Source organism: Hetaerina americana, unplaced genomic scaffold (assembly GCF_022747635.1).
Source record: "Hetaerina americana unplaced genomic scaffold, ioHetAmer1.1.p SCAF_4, whole genome shotgun sequence".
Lineage (NCBI taxonomy): Eukaryota > Metazoa > Arthropoda > Insecta > Odonata > Calopterygidae > Hetaerina > Hetaerina americana.
In genome coordinates this window covers 82,492,974-82,502,279 of record NW_027286985.1, presented here as the reverse complement: position 1 = coordinate 82,502,279, position 9,306 = coordinate 82,492,974, and the positions used below count along the sequence as shown (strand labels likewise).

Below are 9,306 nucleotides of genomic sequence, written 5' to 3'. Positions count from 1 at the left end.
GCTTAGGGAGATTGAAATATTGAAAAAAGATTAAATGGACAATGTGAGGATCGAGAAAGTATATAGAAGCCCAGAAGAGGGAGACATGTGGGGAACAGTAAGGCAAAGAAGAACAAGATGGATAGGACATGATTGAAGGAAGAATTGAACATTTATAAACATAATAGAAGGGGATATTCCGCATGGAAGACCGAGAGGCAAGTACAAAGGACAAATTAAGGGAAGAAATGGTGTTAGGAATGAAAGTCGGTGGGGAATCCATGAAAACGGTTAGGTTTGTGGATGATCAATCTTTAGTTTGCCAGTCAGCCAATAGATTATTCGTACAACCATTGCTGAGCTTATTAGAAGTCCAGTGCAATAGTTATAGAACGAGAATTAATGCAAACAAAGCAGAAGTATCGAGGTTTTCGAGAGACGGGAAAGAAATCGGTGAGGCAGAAGTTAAATAGTCGAAATAGGAGGTCATAAACTTGAGTAGGGTAATAGGTTATCTATATTGGATGTGTTATGGACCAAAATGGTCAAAGTAGTAAGGAATTGACTACGTGCCCATCCGAAACCACACAGCTAAATGGAAGACCACCACAAAGAAAAAGGAATCTTAAGTTAGGGAAACACTGGCCCGCCTTAAATTCAGTTTCAATGGTTTTATGTATCGTATCTCAGCTGTAAAACTGAAATTTAGGTAATACATATTGTATTGTCCATCATTTAAATCTTGGGAATGATAATTGAGGTGGCTTCCCGTTGCCTTCCTCAATAGTGTTTTTAACGTGACACCATCACTTACTGGCCGCCCCACTGGGGTCAGACGCCATTGCAGCCGCCTCACTGAGGAACAGACGCTGCGTGGACTACCTTTCGTCTGGCTCCTAACCTTCAACCTATCTGGCATGGGTCACCCTACCAGGAGCAATTATTATTACTCCCGCCAGCACAGCTCTAGGGGTCATCGGAACGCACAAGCCCTTCCACTACGTCAAGGTTGTAGTCCGGGGAGGGAATACATACTGTGGACCTAAACAAGTGCTAGAGGAAATACTTAAATCAAAGCGCAGATATTGAAGATTGAAAAAAAATATTTTGCATGATCGAGTATTGAGAAGACCGAAGTAACACATTCTTATACAAAGCGAACGGTAACTACGGCCGTATAAATATAATGGGAAGAGTTCACCCCAGCCGTACTCTTATAAATGGGCAAAGGATGAGTGGGGGATATTGGAGAAAATAGAAACAGTAAATCGATAAAAATTATAAAATTAAATAATTAACTGAAAATAAGACTAACAATAAATATAGTAAAAAACTGAAAATAATTGAAATGTTTAAATACCGCAAACGGTTAGAACAATGAAATGGAGGGGGGGGGGGGAAATATTAATTTTTTGAATGCTAAAAAAGTGAAAATTAATCACGCATTCTCTAGCTTGGATGTACTATGCAGCAGTGATCCTTGCTAGTCGCATACACTCTCACTCTATCAGGGCTTACGAGAGGTTTCCCTCTGCGTCAGGGGCCCACCAATCACACGTATTGAAATAAAATTAAGAAATATAATAAACGAAAAATGATCACGCGCTCTCTAGCTCGGATGTACTATATAGCATTGATCCTTGCTAGTCACAGGCACTCACCTTCAATCAGGGCTTAGGAGAGGTTCCCTCTGCGCCAGTGGCCCGTCAGTCACACGTATAATACGAAAAATCGTAATAAAGGCAAAATAATCACGCACTCTCTAGCTTGGATGTACTATGCAGCAGTGATCCTTGCTAGTCGCATACACTCTCACTCTATCAGGGCTTATACGTGTGATTGGTGGGCCCCTGACGCAGAGGGAAACCTCTCGTAAGCCCTGATAGAGTGAGAGTGTATGCGACTAGCAAGGATCACTGCTGCATAGTACATCCAAGCTAGAGAATGCGTGATTAATTTTCACTTTTTTAGCATTCAAAAAATTAATATTTCCCCCCCCCCTCCATTTCATTGTTCTAACCGTTTGCGGTATTTAAACATTTCAATTATTTTCAGTTTTTTACTATATTTATTGTTAGTCTTATTTTCAGTTAATTATTTAATTTTATAATTTTTATCGATTTACTGTTTCTATTTTCTCCAATATCCCCCACTCATCCTTTGCCCATTTATAAGAGTACGGCTGGGGTGAACTCTTCCCATTATAACACATTCTTACTGTCCCGACTAACGCCTTTCAAGAGGTCATCCCCTGGAGTTCGCCTGTGCGTTTGGTATCCTGAACGTTGAAATAATCAGAGTTATACCAAAAAAAGAATATTTGAAATAAACAACAATTATATTCATTCGGCATCAATGTCCAAAAGTTGTTTTGGGTGATCAGATTAAAAACTTATTTTGGGAAACTACAGGGAGATTTATGGGTATCCATATTTTCCTTTGGGACAACAGTGCTTTCCCTAAACAAAAGTTATGACGAGGATATTTTTCTTACATCGCTCAAATCGTAACATCATTGTAAGATTCATTTGTATTGCCACCTGTGGGTTTCGATACTCGCTCAAAGTTTCAGAATGACTATGATTGTCGCGTCTTTAGCTCATCGTCTTGTCATTATTGATGTATTGGGTGTCTGGTCACCTTTCTCACAGAAAACGCGACATTCAATATTTATTCATACATAAAACTAATAATTGGATGTTTGTCATTAGCACTGAAGAGTTGTATTGTAGGTACCCCATTTTGTATTTTATAAAGGGTTATTTAATCAATTTAACTCAGTGAATGAGGCACTGAATCCTGGAATAGAATACATCTGGCCACCATGCTGCCATATTATCAAATGCAAAAGTTGATAGACGCAGACAAGGAAGACTCAAGTTGTGAATAACACACGGATGTAAATTCGTCAAATTCAGAGAAGGGTGACCCAGTGGTTTGTCAAACGTGACGCCACCTCGATTTTGTATTTTGGTTTTCGCATGCACTCGGACGAATAAATGCACGCATATTGCATGCATGAACATTTATATAAACGCATTCGCAAGACGGTTCGGCGGAAGTGAGGCTGACGTTGGTCGGAGGACATTCGCATATCCACGCGAGGTATTTACGTCCTGGCAAAAAAATAGAAGATGGAGCGCATGCGCGCTGCGGGGGCGTGGACCAAAGAATCCCTATCCTCGCCCTCCAACACCCCTGGGCCCCCTCTAAACCGCGTCGACGCGCGCGAATCCCATCTCCATCTCCCCCCAGAGTCAGAGAGTCGGCGGCGTATAACCAGGCAACAGGCGGCCGTCCTGTGCGTCGCCGCGGCGATCAATCATCGTCGCTCTTTTTTTTCAACAAGCAATAACTGCATTTTGTTAGCAACCACTGGGACAAGAAGTGTCTGCACGAGTAGTTGAATCGAGCTATCGGCGGGATCATCCCAGAGATCTGGATCTTTTTTTTCCTCCAAACTGATACGGAAGAGAAAGAATAGATTATTTCGCCTCGTCGACGAGAGGTCTCCTGAGTGTGTGACTTTGATTTCTTATCGGCAAAGTTGCTCCCGCCATCAAGGAAGACAGTTCCTCAAAAGAAGATTCTGGAGAAGGGAAGAAAACTGTCTCTGCTTCACATCGTGCGTATGCTGTTCCCGTTCAGTTCGGTGCCCATAGAATTTGCCCCGTGACGTCCTAAGCCCCGGCGTAGAAGGTCGGGAGCACACACTGTTAGGAAGTAAACTTTTCTCGTTCCTTTGAAAGGACGACGTTTCTAGCCCGTACCTAAGTGATCGAGAAGGTCTAGTTCGTTCCCCATCCTCTCAGTTCATCCGTTCCGTGAAAAAAAAATTCATTTTGAAGCATCCCTTGACATCAAACTGTAAAACGCAATAACAACAAGCTTAGCGGACCGACTGCGCAGCATAAAGCGTGGTGAGCATTGTGGTCAGTCATCATCGTTGTTGTGCATCGTTGGTGTCGGTAACAGTAAAGGAAAGGCCAAACGCGATAAAGCATTCAGACTATCGCGAATCGAAGAGTTCGTTCGTGAGAATTTCGAGTGCCCTCACTACTTCGCTTCTTCAACACCTTCCTCCGTCGTCGTAGACAGGGAACTAAAACGGTATTCCTGTCGCGGAAGACCGTCACTTTCAGTGAGCTGCCGAAGAAGTCGTCGGTGGGCAGCCTCCCGGAAGGAAGGGAACGCCGAAATTCGGAATCTTTGTCTCTCTCCGTCTCCTGAGATTCTGGCACAGAGGAAAGGAAAAAGAGACATCACTCTCCTCCCTCTGAAAAGTCGACATCAACAGCCGCAGAGTTAGTTCCTGGTCGGTTTCTTCCAGAGATTCTGACTTCTGTGTTTGGTGCCTTGAACGGACGACATAGGCTATATTAATCTCTCGCATACCCTTCCCCTGCACCCTGGCGACTCATATGGGACGCCAGAGGAGGCTCAGGGTTCTGTGCTGCTTACAGGTGTTGAAGGCCAGGAAACGCAGGGTCAGCGACCATCGGTAGCGGACGAGGAAAGTTGGAAAAAAAGTATACTTTCTTTTCATCCGCGGTTTCCCTGCAATTGTCTGAGTTACGTTTACAATCCCCGATAAAAATGTGAGTCAACGTGAATAAATACAAGATTTTCCAGTGATAAAATGAAACTTTTACCAATTCTAGAATATTGACGACCTGCGATGGCATAAAGGGTTAAAAAAGACAGGATTGGTGTGGAAAAATAAGTACGTTTCGACCACCAGTCGGTCGGTTTTTATTTATACAATGTCATAAGCGGACCCTGCTATGTGCATCATCTTTGGGATATTGTTTTCTCAACCTTCGTAACTCCGACAGAATGTACTTACGAGTATAGTGCAAGTGTAATTGCATTCTCTCTAGACCAACATTAGTTTACCGTGTTACAGAAACGCCTCCAACCTACCCTCGAGAGCTTCCGAGAGCAATCTGCTTGCCATCGAAGAGCGAGCCTATATACAGTAGGAGCCCCTCTCTTGCTCGACGCAGACTCGCCCCTAAGTTAGTGCGAAGGCATATGTGCCAGGTTTTAAAGGGAAAACCTGCCTAACCAGCTCACCCCCTCCCCCCAGAGCCCTCACTCCCCTCCAACCCTCCCTCCCATCCGCCCCGCATATACGTTCTGTTGCCTAGCGACCGTGCCTCCTCCTTCCAATCCCCCCCTTTAGCCCATTCCATTCCCTCAGCAGAGCCGCATGCGCCGTTGCTTCGCTGTCCCCATATCACCTCATATCAAGGGAGACCGTGTTTGGGGATTGAAGCATTGTCGCGGTTGGGCGACGACACTGTTTTTTACTTATGCCCAGTATATTATTGCCGTTCGTCTCGTCGTCATCGTTTGTCAACTGTGTTTTTAATTCTCGACTATCCGCAATATCTTCCTGGTTGGGAGTGTTTTAAAGAAAACCTGTTTTTTTGTATGTTGCCGCCGTTACGTGAGAAAAACAAACCAAGAGGTGGGAATCGATAAATGTGAGAAAGTTCACGGGGAAAAAAATATCGTCTCGACTGGTATCTACTCTTGTTTTGCACGTTAACGCGTCCGCTCGCGAAGGTTTTACTTGTGAGATCACTTCTTCTAAGGGCGAGAGAGAGAAGAAAAGACAGTTGAAGTGAAGAGTGCATGGGTCCCCAACTTAAATCTTCCTGCGTGTGAGATGTGTCTTTCTGTTCGTGTCATAATGGGCTTCCTGTGCGTGTGTCTTGAGTGAGTGACTCTATGCCTGTTGCGAATTCTTCGTGAATATTATTGACCTCCTTTCGTTTCTTCAGTACTTCAAAGGCAGTATTATAAAGTCTCCCATCCATGTGCGCCGCCTCAAAGGACTGCAAAGCGACTGAGTCCCAAATTTAGCTCGGACACAACAGTTACCACAGCAACAGAAGAAGGTCTTCTTAAAGCTGCTATTCGTTGAGATCTTCCATGGGTTGATTGTTGCCCACATTTTCCGCGTATCAGCCCGTTCGCTTGTTTTCAAGTCAGCGCATTGGGTCCCGAAGAGAAGCGAAGCACGAGACTGCTTATTCCTTCTCCTGGAAATTTGTATCATTCGCACGGAACGCAAGCGAATCCGTAGTTAGTTTAAGCGTTGTGCTGTCCGATTAAAATCTCGCAGCGTGGCAAGCAGAGGCCAACGCAAGGCAGCCGAGGGCCATCTCAGAAGAAGAGGTCCTCGTCGCGCGTGTGTGCAGCCAATAAGACAACATTCATCATTTGCTGAGGAGAGATATACTTCGAGCAGGTGTCGGATTAAGGTGAGCAACTTGTAAGGGGCATACATTTTGTCTTCTTTTCCAGCACAACAACAACCACCTATAACATACATATGTATCCCCGTCCCTCACCTTCGAAACTGGTTTCTTACTTCAAAGAAAATAAAAGGAAGGCTGAGTCTTTCTTGCCAGTGCTAAGCCTTATGTGCCCACCTGCACATTTCGCATGGCGTTCCTTCGCCGAGACTCAAAAGAAAGTCTTGGAAGACTTCGTGTCTCACCGTGTTGGGTTTGTTCTTCGAATTCCTTAGAGAGAAGATAAACGAAGCCATTTACGTTACTCTTTTCCTGGGTATTTCGAATATATGGTCGGCGATCAGCTGACTTGATTTCTGTAGTAGGTACTGACTCTCTTCCGGTGAATTCAGAAGAATGGATTCTATCGGCATAATTACTGAATTTCTCCACTCGCCAGTTCTTGTGTTTTTGTCCATCCGAACTTTATGTTGTGAAATTAACTTATTTTCACTCGGGCATATTTGGTGGAATGTAATTGGTAGCTTATAATGGTGGACCCACGCTTTTTGCTTACCAGCAACCGTTCTTTTTATGGCCGATTGTTCATGTGTTTGAGTGAAATCTTTTGGATAACTTTGGATACTTCATATAAATTGGCAAATGTTACTGGCGATTCTTCGACCAATGGTTTGAAGTTGTCCGGTCAGGCTGAAGGATTCGATAACACTTCCTAATGAACATATATCTGCGAAAAAAAAATCCCCATTTGCCATCACAGACTTTCTTTCATTTTCGAGCCAGAGAGTGGGGAAGAAAACGTTTTTCTTTTTAAATATTTAGTATGTTTTGGTATCGGGAAATGAAGTTTCTTCGTGTTCTAAAATTTACCATTTCCGCTATGATGCTACATACATAACACATATAACCTGTTCTTTCAGCAGTTTACAGGCATGCCTATTTCGCAGGACCGAATTATATTATATAGTGTTACCGTTAGTGGAAATCTTCCTTAACTTTGGATGTCGGTATTGTACGTAATCGTTTTGGTTTAAGATTAAAGGCTTCCGCTAACGGATTGTGGGTGAAATGGTGTCGTGAGGGATTGAAATTGGGGAAACGGTTCCAACCTTCGTGGTTTTGTTTGCGCATATAAAACGTGTGTGGTATTATTACATTCCAAGAGAGAGCTTCTCGACATGTCCGTCCTTTACGGGAGCGCACCTGTTCCTCGAGTTCTAGGGCAATCCCCCAGACCTTAATGGTGCTGTTTCTCGAACAGCGATCTGCCGAACTTATTCTCTAGTGTTATTGCTTAATTGTTGGTAAAAATCGATTATGATTATTGTCTATGATCTCACACAGTAATATATCGCGTGCGATATATTGTGAACGATTACAGTCGAAGTACTCGTTCTCCACAAAGATTCGTAGCGGATTTCGATTTGTGGAAAAATTTCTGTGCTTTCATGAATTGAATGAACTCCGGAAGTGTTAGAGAGTATTTTAGTCGGCGGTTGATCTGAAATATTATTCATAAATCCCATTTATACTCACCCAGTTAATATATCGTTGACGATTTTAATTAAGTTCCTAATTTTCACACTTCCATTTAAGTTTCCTTTCGTGTTTCATCCCATTCGATTCAAAACACTAATCGTGAACCTTAACCCCCAGTAACCTAGAATCATAGTCTATGGAAAATGCATGAAAATTAAATTAGGCAGTATTGCAGGCGAAAGTAAATCGTATGAGGTCTTTCATTGGAGAAATTAAACTCTGAAAAATTTGTTCCTCATTCTGCTTCAAACCTCACCGCGCGCATTGATGATGATCAGTGCTATTTGACGGTGTGGTAAGAAATGGTAAGTGAAGCCTCGCCAATCATTCATTATATGCAGAAGTTCATCATTTGCCATTGAACTTATGTCGTTCATTTAATGTAAGCACGTATTTTTTCTTTATTCTTAATAATTTTGTTTATGCATATTTTTGTCTACAGACATTCTCCTAGGTCGGGGAATGAGTCCTAGGGGTTCTAAATCATAAATTCGCGCAGGATGTGTGTTGTGTGGATGATATTCTCAGGAGTTCGAAAGATAATATGAGAGGTGTATATAACATGGCCTCTGGTGGTAGTGGTTCCTCAGAAACAAAGTCTGTTTTTAGGATTGCTTTATAGGCTGCCTTGGGCATTCGTGCCTTAACCTCGCTCGCTCCTTTAAAAATGTGTGACATTCATAATTGGTGTCCCTCTCAACCGCGAGATCCTCCAATCCTGTTTTTATCGCTGAACCGGAAGTTTCGCTTTAGAAAGGAAAAGCCGTAAGTTTCGCACTTGTGAGGAGACGTTACGAAAGTCCTCCAGCAAAGCGGCAATCTCGTCGTATTTAACGAGCAGAGAGCATGCGAGACGGATTTGAGATCGGGGCCAGGCGATGGCACAATAACAGAGAAGACTGCGGCTATCCAGAGGGCGAGTTTCAGTCGCGCAAATTTTCCTGGGGCTCGTAAGGGCACACTTGGTTTATTCTTTCAAGCATTCGATTGGAACTCTTTGATGGGGGAGTAATTCACACTTTGTTCGTGCTACGGAAACAGTTGTTTTATTCCGAAAGAATCACCTCCAAACCCTGTAAATTCTTTCCTCCTCCTTGCGTATCACACTTTCACCTGGCGTCCTTCCTTGCCTAAATTCCAAGCGATTTTCTCTCACTAACACCAATCAATGGCGGATTGCTATGCAGTTTTTATTTTCCTCTCTTGCATCTCTACGTGCATCAAGGATTTGCGAGTGCCACTATCAACGCGGCGTGTTATTTTTCCACACTCATATATCGTATCATCAAGTGCATTCCATCCCCCATTCGACGTATTTTTCATCCGTTAATTTTATTTCTAAGGTTGCATTCGACCACGAAAGACGAGCAGTGGAAATTTTGGGCCAAGTTCTACCATTTCACAGAGCCCTCCGCTGCTAGTTATCCATACGGCGACGACGCTCAGAAAATGAATTCGTTGTTACCACAAAATGGTAAACAATCAATAAAATCGAGCAATCGCATCAATCATTGGCTGTTCG

At 43.2% G+C, this 9,306-nt stretch overlaps 1 protein-coding gene across 1 annotated transcript in view; it reads left to right on the top strand.

Annotated features, from left to right (window-relative positions):
• Positions 1-3,257: 3,257 nt before the first annotated feature.
• The window catches only part of LOC139692450 (uncharacterized), a 94,673-nt gene continuing 88,624 nt past the window's right edge, over positions 3,258-9,306 (top strand). The window contains exon 1 of the mRNA XM_071590657.1: positions 3,258-6,251. The gene's annotated coding sequence lies outside the window, so the exon portion shown is untranslated. The remainder of the gene's footprint in view (positions 6,252-9,306) is intronic.